The sequence below is a fragment of the Pan paniscus genome, chromosome 12 (genome assembly GCF_029289425.2).
Source record: "Pan paniscus chromosome 12, NHGRI_mPanPan1-v2.0_pri, whole genome shotgun sequence".
NCBI lineage: Eukaryota > Metazoa > Chordata > Mammalia > Primates > Hominidae > Pan > Pan paniscus.
This window is the reverse complement of record NC_073261.2, coordinates 69,882,438-69,901,299: the sequence shown is the minus strand read 5'-3', so window position 1 is coordinate 69,901,299 and position 18,862 is coordinate 69,882,438.

The following is an 18,862-nucleotide window of genomic DNA, read 5'->3' as shown; positions in this document are numbered from 1 at the left end:
GTTACACTGTGACCAAATGGAAATATATTTCATCTCCTAATGGTTCCATCATTGGTCTCTCACTGGGGTCCAGGGGTGTCTTCAGGCCACCATTTTGTTCTGAACGCCTTGACAGTCAGTCTGGCCTATTAGCTTACTCTTACCTCTGCTATGGAGGATGCAGAGGTGAAGCTATCTTCCTCTGCCATTTACTGCATAACAAGATAACCTCTTCACTAAAGGAAGCTGGTATTGGCTTGCCTCAAGGATAAGGACTCATAATTTAACACTCCCATTTCAGATTTCATGACTTTTCTTGTTGTAGGCTGCTTGAAGATTCAAACTCCAGACTTTTGATTAGCTCTGAGAGGACACATTGTGTAGAAGAAAGAATATGACCTGGAGTCATTAGTGCTTCTTACTATCTGGTTGTCCTTTGGGATGTTATTTGGATCTCTGAATATTTATAATAGGGATAATAATACATGCAATAATAGAGGGTTAAATAAGATTATGTATGTAAAGATCCTAGCAGTATTTGGTATGTATGTGTAACACAATATTTTTGTCCTCCAACGTTGTAAAACATCAACTTGTGGAAATTATTTAATTATCTCACCCACTTTCACATGCAAAGTAAAAAAGAGGTTTAAATATTTTAAACCTGCTCAGAATGAAAATATTTCCATTAGATTTTTTTCCTTGATAATGATAGGATGACTGGTTTTACTGGCAATTTTCTAGTTGACATCAGGGCTGATCTGAGGCCAGAGAACAGGAATAGGAAGAAGAGACTACGCAAGTTACATCTGTGATATCAATCAGGGATCACATTGAGAAATAAGAGATCTTTTGGGGCTGAGGTCCAAATACAACATTTAATCATTCCTTCAGCAATTATTTATTGAGCATTTTCTATAGCCTAACCTCTAGACTTGATACTGGAGCTATAGTCACAAGTAAGTAAGGTTAATTGCTAAATTGCCTTTAATTTTCACTCTTCTTTGTATCTATACCTTTTGCAGTGGGACCTGGTGGCTATAAAATGGTGAATATTTGTTTACATCTTGAATCTGATCTCATCTTGGGACTTGCTTAGGTCAACAGAGTACAGCAAAGGTGACAATGTGCTAGGTAATCTTAAGCCTAGCCCTTAAAAGGCCTTGCCACCATCCCCTTGCTGGAGGATGAGTGACCATGTGGAGAGAAACAAGGATATCCCAGCCTATAGGCACTGAACTTCCAGACCAAAGCTGTTCAGCTGACCTGCAGCTGACTACAGATGTCTAACGGAGACCAGCTGACAGCAGAAGAACTGCCCACTGACTTGTAGGATTATGAGCTGTTGCTTAAAGCTATTAAGTTTTGGTGTGGTTTACTATGTAGCGAGAGCAAACTGATCCTTAATTCCTGACCCCAAGAAACTTAGAATCTTGTGGCTGCCGAAGCCAAACACAGGTTTTCAGAAAAAGAAAACTCTTCTCTAGTCTCTTAGAAGACAATATAGAGCCAAAGCACTTTCCTGATGAAATATTCAATGGCCAAGCTGTTTGGTGTGATCAAATCAAGGAAACATGCATAGGCTGAGTAAAAATGTATTCTTCTTTTACAAGGACAGAAGGCAGAAGAAATGCTCTAAAAGAAGGAAACTTTAGAGCATGTCACATTATTAAGTGTCCCTTAGTGTGTTCTTGGTAATATTCTTGCAACCAGGTGGTGCTTGTGGGTATAAGTTCAGAACTGTGGCCCAGGTCTCTTGATCCCAACATGAAGTGAGTGCTGCTCTCTCTAGTGTTAGTTGAACCGCAAGATCTGGAGATTTTCTTCATAAGCTTGCATTATGAATTTTAAGTGCTGTAGCAAGTTTTTTTTCTTGAAAGAAGACAGGACATTTCAAATTAAATTAAAGTCAATTAATTTTTGAAGTAGCATATTTTGATCCTTGTGATAGTTCAATATACACATTAAGTCTACTCCAAAGATGGCCTGATTTCCTAATAATATCCCAGATATTGTAGCTCCTCTCTAATTCATGGAATTGGGTCAATTTGATTTCTGGGGAGCAGCATCCAAAGCCTACTGTAATACTACAGCCCCATTGTGATAGAAAAAGTTCAGATAATAAGAAAGTGGATGATTGAGGTTGAGATTTTCATTTAATGGGGATTTTCATTTTTAATAGTGTTTTTGTTTAAGCATTTGGCCAATATAACAATTTCAAGGCTCAAATTCTCTTTCATTTGAATGTTAAATTGCTCTGTACTTTGTTTAAATATTACTGTTACCACTACTACCTTCACCACACACACCCTCTCACACACCCCCCCCCACACCTGCTGTTTACCAAATTGATATTCTTATGCTGTTTACATACTATCTCATTTATCCTTATAATAAACTCTTGAGGTTGATATAGTATTATTATTACCATTTTGCAGAGGAAATTAAGGTATAGAATTATTTAGAAACTTAGAATTACGCAGCTAATAAGAGTATGCATCTATGTGTGAAGTCAGGATTCCTGGGTCTAAGTTCAGTTTTCTTCCCACTATACTGTTACTCCCCTGTTTGAAATCCATTAAATATTTTCCTTTGTATAAACAGCAAAATCAACCTCCTCATGAAGGCTTCACAAATTCTGTATCATCTGGCTTCTGACTTCATCTTGTATCACTTTCTCCCTGGCTCACCAAATTTCAGTCAGCTCCCTGTCATTTAAAAGAAAAGTCTACATAAGTATTTTCTTTAGCTTCTGCTTTATATGAACATGGGTCCTTCTTACCCATAAGGAGGACATCATCTCCTTTGAGAAGAGATACCTGAATGCACCAGCTAATGCAGATCCCTCCTTTGGAATTCCAGCACTATTTGTTAGTTTCATAGAATTAGGTGTGACTATAACTTGCTCACTGGTTCAATTACTTATATACGGCATTTTTCAATCCTCAAATTTTCGATGCGGTAGATGTTAATATGATTCTCAATTTGTAGATGAGGAGAAAATGTGGAGGAGCTTAAGAACTTCGTCAATAATACATAGTAAGTAACAGAAATCAAATCTGAATGCTGATCTTTTTCATTATAGAGCTGAGAATCTTTGCTGTTGTGTTGCTGTCACAGCTTGCCAACTTTGGAGCATTTCTTTTTGAAAAATTTTTGTGAGTGCATAGTAGGCATATATATTTATGGGGTACATGAAATATTTTGATGTAGGCATACAATGCATCATAATCACATCAGGGTAGATGGGGTATAGATCACCGCAAGCATTTATCATTTCTTTGTGTTACAAACAATTTAGTTATACTTTTATTTTAAAATGTACAATAAATTAATGTTGTCTCTATTTACCCTGTTGCACTATCAAATACTAAATCTTATGCATTCTATCTAACTGTACTTTCATGCCCATTAGTCATCCCCACTCCCCTCCCCCACCCTCTACACTTACCAGCCTCTGGTTACCATCATTCTATCTGTATCTCTGTGAATTCAATTGTTTTAATTTTTAGCTTCCACAAGTAAGTGAGAACATGTGAAGTTTGTCTTTCTGTGCCAGGCTATTTCACTTAACATAATGGCTTCTGGTTCTACCCATATTGTTGCAAATGACGGGATCTCATTCTTTTTTTATGGCTGAATAGTTCTCCATTGTGTATATATACCACATTTTCTTTATCCATTTGTTTGTTCACGGACACTTAGGTTGCTTCCAAATTTTGACTACTGTGCATAGTGCTGTAATAAACATGGGGATGCAGAGATCTCTTTGACATACTGATTTCCTTTCTTTTGGGTGTATGCTTAGCTGTGGGATTGCTTGATCATAAGGTAGCTCTACTTTTATAGTTTTCTGAGGAACCTCCAAACTGCTCTCCCTAGTAATTGTACTAATTGACATTCCCACCAACACTGTACATGTGTTCCCTTTTCTCCACATCCCTGCCAGCATTAGTTATTGGCTATTTTTGGATATAATCCATTTTAACTGGGGTGAGATAATATCTTACTGTAGTTTTGATTTGCATTTTTCTGATGATCAATAATGTTGAGCACCTTTTCATATGCCTGTTTGCCATTTGTGTGTCTTCTTTTTAGAAATGTCTATTTAGATCTTTTGTCAATTTTAAAATCAGATCGTTAGATTTTTTTCTGTAGAGTTGTTTGAGATCTTTGTATATTCTGGTTATTAATTCCTTGTCAAATGGATAGTTTGCAAATATTTTCTCCTATTCTATGGGTTGTCTCTTTACTTTCTTGATTGTTTCCTTTGCTGTTCAGGAGCTGTTTAACTTGTTGTGATCTGATTTGTCCATTTTTGCTTTGGTTTCCTGTGCTTGTGGGATATTACCCAAGAAATCTTTGCCCAGACCAATGTGCTGGAGAGTTTACCCAATGTTTCCTTGTAGTAGTTTCATAGTTTCAGGTATTAGATTTCAGTCTTTAATCCATTTTTGTTTGATTTTTGTTTATGGCAAGAGATAGGGGTGTAGTTTTATCATACATAAGAATGTCCAGTTTTCCCAGCACAATTTATTGAAGAGACTGTCCTTTCACCAATGCATGTTTTTGGTAACTTTGTCTAAAATGTGTTCACTGTAGGTGTTTGGATTTACTTCTGGGTTCTCTATTCTACTCCACTGGTATTTGTTTCTGTTTCTATGCCAGTACCATGCTGTTTTGGTTAATATAGCTCTGTAGTATAATCTGCAGTCAGGTAACGTGATTCCTCTGGTTTTGTTCTTTTTGCTCAGGATACTTTTGGTTATTCTGGTCTTTGGTGGTTCTACATAAACTTTAGGATTTTTTTTTTCTGTTTCTGTGAAGAATGCCATTGATATTTTCATAGAGATTGCATTGAATTTGTAGATTCCTTTGGGCAGTGTGGACACTTTAACAATATGATTCATAATTCTTCCAATCTGTGAACATGAAATATTTTTCAATTTGTTGGTATCCTTTTTAATTTCCTTTATCAGTGTTTTATAGTTTTCATTGTCAAGATCTTTCACTTCTTTGGTGAAGTTAATTCCTAGATATTTAACTTTATGTGTGGCTATTGTAAATGGGATTACTTTTTAATTTCTTTTTCACATTGTTTATTGTTGTCATACAGAAATGCTACTGATTTTTTATGCTGATTTTGTATCTTGCAGCTTTACAGAATTGTTTATCAGTCTACATAGTTTTTTGGTGGTTTTTCCAAATATAAGATCATATCAACTGCAAACAGGAAAAATTTGACTTCTTCCTTTCCAATTTTGATGTCCTTTATTTGTTTCTCTTGTCTGATTGCTGTAGCTAGGACTTCCAGTACTATGTTGAATAACAGTGGTGTACATGGGTATTCTTGTTCCAGATCTTAGAGGAAAGGCTTTTAGTTTTTCCCCACTTAGTATGATACTAGCTGTGGGTCTGTAATATAAGGCTCTTGTTGTGCTGAGGTACGTTGCTTCTCTACCCAGTTTTTTTAGTGTTTTTTTTTTTATCATAAAGGTATGTTGAGTTTTATCAAATGCTTTTTCAGCATCAATTGAAATGATTTTATGGTTTTTGTTTTTCATTCTGTTGATATGATGTATCACATTGATTGATTTGTGTGTTTTTTATTTTATTTATTTAATTTTTTTAACTTTTAGATGGAGTTTCACTCTTGTTGCTCAGGCTGGAGTGCAATGGTACAATCTCAGCTCACTGCAACCTCCACCTCCCGGGTTCAAGTGATTCTCCTGCCTCAGCCTCCTGAGTATCTGGGATTACAGGTGCCTGCCACCACACTCGGCTAATTTTTGTATTTTTAGTAGAGGCAGGGTTTCACCACATCAGCCAGGCTGGTTTTGAACTCCTGGCCTCAGGTGATCCACCTGCCTCAGCCTCCCAAAGTGCTGGGATTACAGGTGTGAGCCACTGCACCCGGCAGATTTGTGTATGTTAAATCATCCTTGCATCCCTAGGATAAATTCTGCTTCATCTTATTGACTGACCTTTTTAATGTATTGTTGAATTCAGTTTGCTAATTTTTTTAAAAGAATTTTTGCATCATTGTTTATAGAGACACTGACTTGTAGTTTTTTTTTTTAATGTGTCTTTATCTGGTTTTGGTATCAGGGTAATACTGACTTTGTAGAATGAATATGGAAGAATTCCCTCATTCTCTATTTTTTGGGATAGTTCAAGCAGGATTAGTTCTTTAAGTGTTTGGTAGCATTCAGCAGTGAATTGCACTTGGTCCCAGGCTTTTCTTTGCTGGAAAACCTTCTATTACAGCTTTGATCTCATTACTTGTTATTGATCTGTTCAGGTTTTGGATTTCGTCATGGTTCAATCTTTTTTTTTTTTTTTTTTTTTTTTTGAGATGGGGTCTCGCTGTGTCACCCCAGGCTGGAGTGTAGTGGCACCATCTTGGCTCACTGCAAGCTCTGCCTTCTGGTTTCACGCCATTCTCCTGCCTCAGGCTCCTGAGTAGCTGGGACTACAGGTGCCCACCACCATGCCTGGCTAATTTTTTGTATTTTTGGCAGAGATGGGGTTTCACTGTGTTAGTCAGGATGGTCTAGATCTCCTGATCTTGTGATCCGCCCGTCTCGGCCTCCCAAAGTGCTGGGATTACAGGCATGAGCCACCATACCCGGCCTGAGCCACCGCACCCAGCCATCATGGTTCAATCTTGGTAGGTTATATGTGTGTAGGAATTTATCCATTTTTTCTAGGTTTTCCAATTTTTTGGCATATAGTTGCTCATAGTAGCCTCTAATTATCCTTTGAATTTCTGTGATATCAGGTATAATGTCTTTTTTTACATCTCTGATTTTGTTTATTTGGGTCTTCTCACTTTTTTTCTCTTAGGTTGTCTGGCTACAAGCTTGTTGATTTTGTTTATATTTTCTTTTTATCGATATTTTCCATTGTTTTTTGTTTCAATTTTATTAGTTTTTGCTCTGATCTTTATTATTTCTTTCTTCTACTAATTTTGGGTATGATTTGCTCTTGCTTTTCTACTTCTTTGAGATGAATCATTAGGTTGTTTATTTGGGGCCTTTCTACTTTTTCTTTTTTTTCTTTATTATACTTTAAGTTTTAGGGTACATGTGCACATTGTGCAGGTTAGTTACATATGTATACATGTGCCATGCTGGTGCACTGCACCCACTAACTCGTCATCTAGCATTAGGTATATCTCCCAATGCTATCCCTCCCCCCTCCCCCCACCCCACAACAGTCCCCAGAGTGTGATATTCCCCTTCCTGTGTCCATGTGATCTCACTGTTCAATTCCCACCTATGAGTGAGAATATGCAGTGTTTGGTTTTTTGTTCTTGCGATAGTTTACTGAGAATGATGATTTCCAATTTCATCCATGTCCCTACAAAGGACATGAACTCATCATTTTTTATGGCTGCATAGTATTCCATGGTGTATATGTGCCACATTTTCTTAATCCAGTCTATCATTGTTGGACATTTAGGTTGGTTCCAAGTCTTCGCTATTGTGAATAGTGCTGCAATAAACATACGTGTGCATGTGTCTTTATAGCAGAATGATTTATAGTTCTTTGGGTATATAACCAGTAATGGGATGGCTGGGTCAAATGGTATTTCCAGTTCTAGATCCCTGAGGAATGGCCACACTGACTTCCACAATGGTTGAACTAGTTTACAGTCCCACCAACAGTGTAAAAGTGTTCCTATTTCTCCACATCCTCTCCAGCACCTGTTGTTTCCTGACTTTTTAATGATCACCATTCTAACTGGTGTGAGATGGTATCTCATTGTGGTTTTGATTTGCATTTCTCTGATGGTCAGTGATGGTGAGCATTTTTTCCTGTGTTTTTTGGCTGCATAAATGTCTTCTTTTGAGAAGTGTCTGTTCATGTCCTTCACCCACTTTTTGATGGGGTTGTTTGCTTTTTCTTGTCAATTTATTTGAGTTCATTGTAGATTCTGGATATTAGCTCTACTTTTTCAATGTAGGTGTTTATAGGTATAAACTTTCATCTTAGTACTGCTTTCATTGTATCCCAAAGGCTTTGGTATGTTGTGTTTCCATTTTCATTGTTTCAAGAAATTTTAAAATTTCCTTCTTAATTTCTTCATTGACCCACTGGTCATTCAGGATCATATTCTTTAATTTCCATGTGTTTGTATAGTTTCCAAAATTCCTCTTGTTATTGATCACTAATGTTATTCCATGTGGTCAGAGAAGGTACTTGACATTAATGCAATTTTTAATGTTTAAAGACTTGTTTTGTGGTCTAACATATGTCTATCCTTGATAATGATCCATCTACTTAGGAGAATGTGCATTCTGCAGCCATTGGACGAAGTGTTGTATAAAAGTCTATTAGTTCCATTTAGTCTACAATGCAGATGAAGTCTCATGTTTCTTTGTTGAATTTCTGTCTAGAAGATCTGTCCAGTCCTTAAAGTGGGGAGTTGAAGTCTCCAGCTATTATTGTCTTGGGGTCCATCTCTCTCTTTAGCTCTAATAATGTTTGCTTTATATAACTGTGTGCTCCAGTGTTGGGCGCAAATGTATTTACAATTGTTATATTCTTTTGATTAATTGATCCCTTTATCATTATATAATAACCTTATTTGTCTCTTTTTATACTTTTTCCTTGAACTCTATTTTGTGTGATGCAAGTATAGCTACTCCAGCTCTTTTCAGTTTCCATTTGGATGGAATATCTTTTTTCTATCCCTTTATTTTCAGTCCATGTGTGTCTTTGTAGGTGAAATGTGTTCTCGTAGACAACAGATGATTGGGTCTTTTTTTTTTTAATCGTTTCCATCACTCTATGTCTTTTAATTGGAGAGTTTAGTCCATTTACATATTCAATGTTATTATTAATAAGTAAGAACTTACTTCTAACACGTTATTTTTTTCTGTTTCTTTTGTGGTCTTCTCCTCCTTCTTTTCTTCCTTCCTGTTTTCCATTTAGTGAAGATGATTTTCTCCGGTGGTGTGTTTTAATTTATTGAATTTTATTTTTGTATGTGTATCTGTTGTGTGTTTTTTTGATTTTAGGTTACCATGACAGTTGCAAGTAATTTTATATTTTATTATTTTAAGCTAATAACAGTTAACACTTATTGCATAGACAAACAAACAAGCAGGCAAAGATAAAGCAAACAAAACCTCTACACTTTAACTTCATGCCTTCACTTTTTAACATTTTATTGTTTCAATTTTATCTTATTATACCATATCATACTATATCTTGAAATGTTGTTGTACTTATTTTTGACAGGTCCATCTGTTAGTCTTTCTACTCAAGATATGAGTAGTTTACATACCAAAATTATAATGTGATAATATTCTGTGTTTTTCTGTGTACTTACTATTACCCATGAGTTTTGTACCTTCAGATGGATTTCTTATTGCTCATTAGTGTCCTTTTCCAGAACAGGCCTGGTGTTGAAGAAATTCTCAGCTTTCATTTGTTTGGGAAATATTTCTCCTTCATATTTGAAGGATATTTTTGCTGGATATACTATTCTAGGATAAAATTATTTTTTCCTATCAGCATTCTAATTTACACTAATAAGTCTGCTGCCAGATTATTGGACCTCCTTTGTATGTTATTTGTTTCTTTTCTATTGCTGCTTTTAGGATCCTTTCTTTATTCTTGCTGTTTGGGAATTTGATTGTTAAATGTCTTGAGGTAGTCTTATTTGGGTTCAATCGGTTTGGCATTTATAACTGTGTTGTACTTAGATATTGCAATCTTTCTCTGGGTTTGGGAAGTTCTCTGTTATTATCCCTTCAAATAAACTTTTTACTCTGATGTCTCTCTCTACATCCTCTTTAAGCCCAATAACTCTTGGATTTGCTGTTTTCTAACTATTTGCTAGATCTTGTAGGTGTGCTTTATTTTTAAAAAATTCTTTTTTCTTTTGTCTCCTCTGACTGTATATTTTCAAATAACCTGTTTTCAAGCTCACGAAATCCTTCTTCTGCTTGCTCAATTCTGCAATAAGATACTCTGGTGCATTCTTCCAGTATTAGTTCAGTCTTGCATTGCCATAAAGAACTACCAGAGACTGGTTTGTTTCTAAAGAGAAGAGGTTTAATAGACTCAAAGTTCCACAGGCTGTACACAATGCGTGGCTGGAGAGGCCTCAGGAAACTTACAATCCTGGCTGAAGGTGAAGGAGAATTGGGCACAGCTTGTATGGCTAGAGAAGGAGGAAGAGGGTGAAGGGGGAGGTGCTAAACACGTTTAAACAGTGAGATCTCATGAGAACTCACTCACTATCACAAGAATTGCAAAAAGGAAATCCACCCCCATGATCCAATCACCTCCCACCAAGCCCCTCCTCTAACATTGGACATTACAATTCAACATGAGATTTGGGCGGGGACACAAATCCAAAGCATATCATTTCACTATGCTAATTGCATTTTTTAACTCCAGAATTTCTACTTGATTCTTTTAAATTATCTCTCTGTGTTAAATTTATCTGATAGAATTCGGAATTCCTTCTCTGTGTTATCCTGGATTTCACTGAACTTCCTCAAAACAGCTATTTTGAATTATCTTTCTGAAAGTTCACATATCTCTGTCTCTCTAGGATTGGTAATTGGTGTCTTCTTTAGTTTGTTTGGTGAGTTCATGTTTTCCTGAATGATCTTGATACTTGTGGATGTTCATCTGTGTCTTGGCATTGAAAAGTTAAGTATTTATTGTAGTCTTCACCATCAGGGCTTGTTTGTACTCATCTGTCTTGGGAAGGCTTTCCTGGTATTTGAAGGGACTTTGGTGTTACAATCTAAGTTTTTGGTCTCTGCAGCTATGTATGCGTTAGGGGGCACTCCAAACCTCGTAATGCTGCGGCTATTACAGATGCATTGAGGTACTGCCTTGGTGGTCCTGGATAAGATATGGAAGAATTATCTAGTTTAGCTGGCAGACCTGAAGTCAGCATAGCACTGGGTCTTGCCTAAGGCCTGTGATGGCCACTGTCTGGCTAGTACCTATCTTCAGTCAAGGCCCAAGGGTTCTACGATCAGCAGGTGGTGAATCCAGCCAGGCTTCTGTCTTTTCCTTCAGAATAACATGTTCCCTCTGGCCCAGGTAGGTCCATAGATATTATCTGGGAGCCAGGACCTAGAGTCAGGATCCTTAGGAATCTACCTGGTGCTCTATTCTACTGTGGCTGAGCTGGCACCCTTGCTGCAAGGCAAAGTCCTTCTCACTCTTTCTTCTCCTCTCCTCAAGCAGCAGTCTCTCCCCATGGTCACCAATGTCCCAGGCCTGTGGCCAGTACTGCCTTGCTACCACCAGTGTTCACTCAAGGTACAAAGGCTCTTCAGTTAACTGGAATACTTTTAGGCATAAATCTCTCCCTACAGGGCAGTGGGCTCTCTTTTGGCTCAGGGAAAGTCCAGAAATGCTATCTCAGGGCCATGGCCTGGAATCAGGGACCCCAGGAGCCTACTTGTTGCTCTACTTCACTGTGACCTAGCTCGTACTCAAGCTGCAAGACAAAATCCCCTTTACTTTTCTCTCTCTTTTTCTCAAGCAGAAGAATTCTCTCCTCATAACCAACACAGCTAGGAATGTGCTGGGTCACATCTGAAGCCAGCACAGCTCTGAATCTCACCCAAGGCCTGTGGCAAGTAGTGCTTGTCTACCCCTGTTGATTATTCAGGGCCCAAAGATTCTTTAGTAAGCAGCTGATGAATCCTGTCAGGACTATATCCTTTCCTTCAAGGCAGTGGGTGAACTTCTGGCCCAGAATATGTCTAGAAATGTCATACAGGAGCTGGAGCCTGGAATAGGGATTCTGCCTGGTGCCCTATTCTCCTGTGGTTGAACTGGTATCCAAGTGGCCAGACAAAGCCTTCTTTACTTCCTTCTTTGAACTTCCTCAAAACAGCTATTTTTAATTATCTCTCTGAAAGGTCACATATCTCTGTCTCTCTAGGATTGGTCATTGGTGTCTTATTTAGTTTGTTTGGTAAGGTCATATTTTCCTGAATGGTCTTGACACTTGTGGATGTTCATCTGTGTCTTGGTCCCCACTTCTCTCCTCAAGTAGAAGGAAGGTGTCTCTCTTGGAGCTGCAAGCTCCGCTTCCTGGGGTTGGGGGAGTGGGTGACATAAGCACTCCCTTGGCTGCCCAGGCTGGAATCTCACTAGGTCTCATGCACCTCATTTCCACTGGCCCCGAGCTCAGCACAGTACCAGGACTTGCACAGGAATTGCAGTTCTTGTAGTCTAGACTACTACAGGAAACTACCTTTCACATTTATTTAGGACTGTAGCCCATGGTGCAGGCCTTGCTGGAACTCAGGTTCTGATGGCTGGGATTGATTATTTACCTCTGGCTAGGGCTGGTCTAAATGCTTTCTCGGTAGGGGTTGGCTGAGTTCTGTCACATGTTGCTTTGTGCTGTGACAGGGCAGCACTGAATTCCAAAACAAAGTCCCACAATCACTGTGCTCTACCTCCCACAAACACATAGATTCTCCATGACACATAGCCACTGCCAGGGGATGGGAGAGGGGTGGTGCTGGCGATTCAAGGCTGTCTTTCCTACTCTGTTCTTTGCCTCCTTCTTTAATATGATGTTAAAACCCGGTACTATGATTGCTCATCTGATTTTTGGTTCTCATATAGGTGCCTTTTTGTGTGGATAATTTGGTGTTCCTGCCTGGGGGACGATCACTGGAGGCTTGCATTCAGTCATCTTGCTCTGCCTCTGTCTGGAAAATTTCTTTTTATTGGTAATATTGTTCTTTACTTTGATTTTTTTCTTTAGTTCCCCAGATCCTTGAATGTTTTCCTTCTATTATATATTATTTTTATTTTTATTTATTTATTTATTTTGAGACAGGGTCTCATTCTGTCGCCCAGGCTGGAATGCAGTGGTTCAGCCTTAACCTCCTGGGTGCAGGTGATCCTCTCACCTCAGCCTCCTGAGTAGCTGGGACTACAGGTACATGCCACCACACCTGGCTACTTTTTTTTTTATTATTAGTAGGGATAGGGTCTTGCCATATTGCCCAGGCTGGTCTCAAACTCCTGGGCACAAGTGATCCTCCTGCTTTGGACTCCCAAAGTGATGGGATTACAGGGGTGAGCCATCTTGCCTGTCTCCTATATTCTTAAAGATAATTGCCCCAAGAAAAATATATACCTGTAGATGTAGGTGGGTGGTGGTGATAAAAAAATTTGAGTTTTCGCAAGTAACCGACTCAGAAGCTTAATCTTTTAATTTGAGCTTTCTTTTAAAGACCTCTGTCAGGAACAAATGTTGCTAGGAAGGATTGACCAAAACCATGGCATCGTATATATTATTCATTTGAAAGGCTTATAGATTCTAAATATGGAAGCAGGGCACTTTATTTATATCATTTCTTTATCTTTTATTTTTAATTGACATGTAATAATTGTACATATTTACAGGGTAAAGAGCAATGTTTAAATGCATACATACAATGCGTAGTGATCGAATTGAAGTAATTAGCATGTCCATTACCTCAAATATTGATCATTTATTTGTGCTAATTACATTCAAAATGCTCCTTTAGCTATGTGAAAATATATAGTAAATGTTGTTGACTATAATCACCCTACCATGCTATAAAACACTAGAACTTGTTCCTCCTATATAGCTGTAATTCTGTATTTATTAGCCAACCTCTCACTACTCCCTGACCTTCATGTACTATAGTAACCACAATTCTACTCTTTATTTCTATGGGTTCAACATTTTTAGTTCCTATTCATGAGTAAGAACATGTGGTGTTTATCTTTCTGTGCCTGACTCATTTTACTTAATATAATATCCTCCATGCTCATGAATATCATTGTGAATGACAGGATTTCATGCTTGTTTATGGCTGAATAGTATTCCACTGGGTGTACACCATATTTTCTTTATGCATTCAGTATCTATAATAGCCAAGGTATGGAATCAGTTTAAATTTCTATCAACAGATGAATGGATACTTATGTTATTTCTAATCTTCCTCTGACTTTCGTGAGGTGGGTATTTCCATTTCCATTTCTCAGTTGAGATATCGGACTCAGAGAGGCTAAGCAGTGTGTTTAAAGTTGCACAGCTAGTAAGCATAAAAGCTAAGTTGTTTTCCCAGTTTTTGTCAGAATCCAAAGTTCATGTTCTTTCCAATATTGTTCTGTATTTTCCCTTGATTTCTGTGTGCCAAAGTTTTCTAAAAATTTAGAACCTAATAGTTATCTGTGGGAATGTGGTTTTATTATATATGTGTAAATATATATGTATACACACACACGCACACACACACACACATATATATATGTATATGTGGAGGGGGAGAGAGATTTTTTTTCACTTCATTTTCAGAAATATTTTGAAAGACAATTTATCCACATGTTTGTATTTTGTGTTTCTTTGTGTCAAATTACAAAGAAACAGAACATACAAATGTGGATATTATCTTTCAAATTTGTGAAATTACAAATCTTATAATCGATCAGATTGACAAACTTTTCTGTAAAGAGCCAGATAATAAATATTTCAGGCTTTTTGGGCTATATGGTTTCTGTCACTTCTCAACTTCGCTGTTTTCATACTTACTATATAAATAAATAGTTTACATATGGTTTCTGTCACTTCTCAACTCTCTGCTTCCATAGTTACTACATAAATAAATAAGACTTTCTGTGTTCCAATAAAACTTTATTGACATTAGAATTTGAATTTTATGTGAATTTTAATGCATTAGGCAATATTCTTTTTATTCATTTTTCAACGATTTAAAAAAGTAAAAATTATCCTTAGCTCGTAAGCTGTACAAAACCAGGAACAGGGAGTGGGCCCAATTTGGTCTGTGTGTTATAGTTTCCTACCCCCAAGCTAGATCAATATTCTGTAGGTTCCAAGATTCTGGTTTTCTTAATTTTTATTAAAATTCCAAATGCTCTTAGAAGGATATGAAATCCTTAACTCACCAATTAAGTGGATTCTGAATTAAAGGCATAAGATTGTTCTTTAACATAAACATTGCATCTGCTCTTCAGTTATAAAAGTGGACAAAGCATTAGGGAAAATATTTTAATAATTAAAATGCTATTATAGTACCTTTAGCAATGTCACTACTGCTTAGAAGAGTCAAATCAATGAATGTGTAACATTTAGATAATACCTTTCCCACAGAGTCCTTTTACTTTTTTCTTAACACTTTGAATGTAAAATAAATGTCATTGAAGGTAAATTGAATAAAAAGTGATGTAGCTGCTAAAATGAAAAATGTCCACAATGGAATCAGGTGGCATTGATGAGGTAAATTAGGTCTCATATGGACTTTGCTTTTCATTGGTAGCAAGAATTTAATACTTGAACTGTGTTTCTTTCCTTCAGATATCTTTTATCTACACAATGGTGAGCCTTTAGCTGTAAAGAGATAGGTATTTTAATTTTTGGTGACTAAAGTCCTTGTTGTCACAAACTGAGGCTTAGTCAGTCTGGCTGTATGCAATGTACTGGAGCTCTAGCCTGGCTCAGGCTACTCAGCAGGTGCTGATTTGCTTGGCAGGTGTCCAGCAAGGGGCCAGGCTAGCAAAAGTGTTGTGCCTGGGAGAATGGAAGGAACTGTGAACTACTGCCTCCTTCCAGTCCAGGAAGTCCTGAAGTCTAGTCTGAGCCCTAGCAAAAGAACATTTTATTCCACATTTGTCCAGAACATGGCGTGATTCAAATCGCCTTGAGGCTTGAAGTAAAGACAGCACGTTTTGACACGTGGTGGGTCTTCCAACTTGGAGAGCACAAGAACCTGTGGGCAGAGCAGTGATTCCACAGAGGGCCTGGGCAGCAGTGACAGCTGCAGGGAAAAATCTCCACCTTCTAGTAGCTGTGAGGACAGCAAATATCCAGGGAGACAGGAAGAGGAGAAAGATGGGAGTGGACTTCAGAATGAGCCCATGTTGGGATGCCTGAGTTTCTGAGAAGATATCATGTGAGACTACCACTGCTGAGTATGTACGGGTGACAAGCCAGATCCACTGGGTGTAAATGCCTGATGTCACTTCATTTAATCCCATAAGCTAGAATTGGGGATGGCAGTGTCAAAAGGCAGGCAAGGACGCACAAGTCAGGAGCCTAGCTTTTGAGCTGGGTAGTAGAAAATGTTCAAAACAGAATAAAACAAAACGAGACATTTAATGTTTAGCTATAAGATTCCCGTTTAAGAGGACTGGCAATGTTGGACTTAACTTTTTAGAACTTAGTTTCTGCATTTCTGAAATGTAGACAATAATAGTATTTAACCTATAGGGAGGGTAAGTTGTAATTTAACTTTTAGGAGAGTTAAATTATATTACACCAATGAAGAGCTGAGCACAGTTCCTGGACATACAGGTTTTCAATAGAAGCTAATTATTATTGTTATTATTACTATTACTATTAATATTATTAACATTTTTAGTGAGATTTTTTTGCCTATGTTATTCAAACTGACCCTCAGAAGGTAGCTAGATCTGTCAAAACTGCGGTTTGATTACATTGTTTTCAGGCAATGTTAGCTGAAAGTCAGAAAAACATGGGGCCCAGGTGGGTGTCAAAACTCCTTATCCTAAAGGCAATTATATAGAATGAGACATTCTCAACCTCGTGTTCCAGCTGTGCACCAGATACGTTGTTTTCAGATCATGATCAAGTTTATAAGTATGAATGAGTTGAATTCATGATATCTCTACCTTCTGAGTGCCTCAAATTACTATCTTTAATTATTCTAGTAAGTTACAAGCAGAGAAGAGGATTTAGGAGCAGCACAATTTTCTGAAGAGAGAAGTTGGACAGGGAAAACTAGTTAAGTAGGTAGGATTTCCATAAAATGGCATGGAAAAAAACTCCTATGTGGCTAGTCAGCCCAGTAGTTAGTAGGTCACTGCCACTTCCTTTTGGACACTGTAAATGTACCTATTGCCTTTGGGCAAATGCCCAGGAACAAACCTTCACAAGTCAGAATTTACATCTTCTTCTCTGTGCAATGGGTTTTCTTCATTTCTGATTATATTGAGACTCCCAGTTTTACACCATTCTGGGCATTTATTTTTAAAAATTAATTTTTATTTTGATACTAATGTTCATTGTAGAAAACGTGCAAATTGCACAAAGCCCCCAAATATTCCATAATCTCAACTCCTAATATAGAAATAAAATTATCATTGTTACCTTTCTAATTTATTTTCCATATGAAACACTAATATTACACATGAATGTATTTTTCTTTGCAAAACTGTATCACGTGTGAATACATTTTTCTGCATGCTGCTTATTTTGCTTCTGTGAACCCGACCATTTCAATACCATTTAATATTCTTCTAGAGCATGATTTTTCATGACTGTATTATATGAGCACATAATTTATATAACCAGTTCCCTATTGTCAGACATTTAGTTTCTTCCAAACTTTTCACTCTAATGATTAATGCTTAAGTGGAGACTCTTGCAGATAAACATTTGTGCACATTGTTGATTATTTTCCTATATTTCTAAAAATGAATGTTTAGGAATAAAGGGTATATATACATTTCAGGTTGTATTCCAAAAGTGTTTTATTAGAAGGTTGAGTCAACACACATTTTCTGTAGCATCACATAAGAGCATTTGTTTCCTCATACTTTTGTTAACACTGGTAGCTGTATATACATTTTATTTCATCACCAATTTTTCAGTCAGTGAATGGTATTTTATTGGTTATATATTTTTACTTTGGTTACCCATGGGATAGTTTTTTGCATACAATTATCAGTCATTTGTATTTCTTTCTTTGGGTTTTGCTAGTCTGATTCCTTTGATTATTTTCCCATTGTTATGTTAATAATTGGTCTAGATGAGCTTTATATGTGAGACTTATGAGCCACTGTTTGTCATCTATCTTATAAAAAATACATATATTTTATTTTTTGAAAATCATCGTTACATTTTACTTTTTCTTATGGTAGTTTCTAGCTGTATAGAAGCTTCAAAATATGTATAGCAAAATATATCAGTCTTCATTTCTGAATTCCTCTGCTTTTAATCTTAAAAAGGCTTTTATCAACTTGATGTTTATAAACATCACATATGTTTAACTGTTATTTTATTAGATACATTATTCACTATTTATCTCTTACATCCATATATTTATTTTCTGAAGCTGAATTACCTCCTATTTTTATATAGGTAGATAGTGTTCGAGTCTTCTCCATCTTCAGTATCTTTCTTGTGCAGCTTATGTGCTGTCAGTGCTACAGGGATGTGCTGGTACTATACTATTTACCATATTCCAGAATTGTCACTATTTCCACTTATTTATCAAATTGACTGGCTTCTTTAAATTCCCATAAAGTTGCAGTCTTGAAAATGTAATCCCACATCCTTTCTTCTGCATTTTTTCCTGCCTCACAGCGTGTCTTGTGGAGTGGTTTTAATGATGTCTCTGGATCTGTCTTGTGGAGTTACAGAGTTGGTGGAGATTCTGGTCTTCTTGAGGGGCATCTGCTCTCTTGGGTATTCCAATCTGTCACCTTGACAGGCATAGGTATAGGTCTCAAAGTGTCCAGTAGTCTCTCTCTTTTTTAAGAGTTTTTTTTTTTTAAACTTAACAGGCAGTCAATGCTGCCTCGATATTAGCCTAAGCGTCTTTTATTCTCACATAATTATGGTCCAGAGTCACACAGTAAATTCCAAAGTCTTATTTACATGAGGACCCAAATCCATTTAGGGAGCACAGGAGAAGAATTTTGGCCTCTATACACTATTATGTTAGTTATGTTATAGACTCTATATACTATACACTAACATAATATAGTGTATAGAGGCCAAAATTCTTCTCAATGTTTGGGTCCAGATACTTGTCTTAGGCACGATTTTTAAAATGCACTTCCTCCCTCAAGATTTTATGCCTTA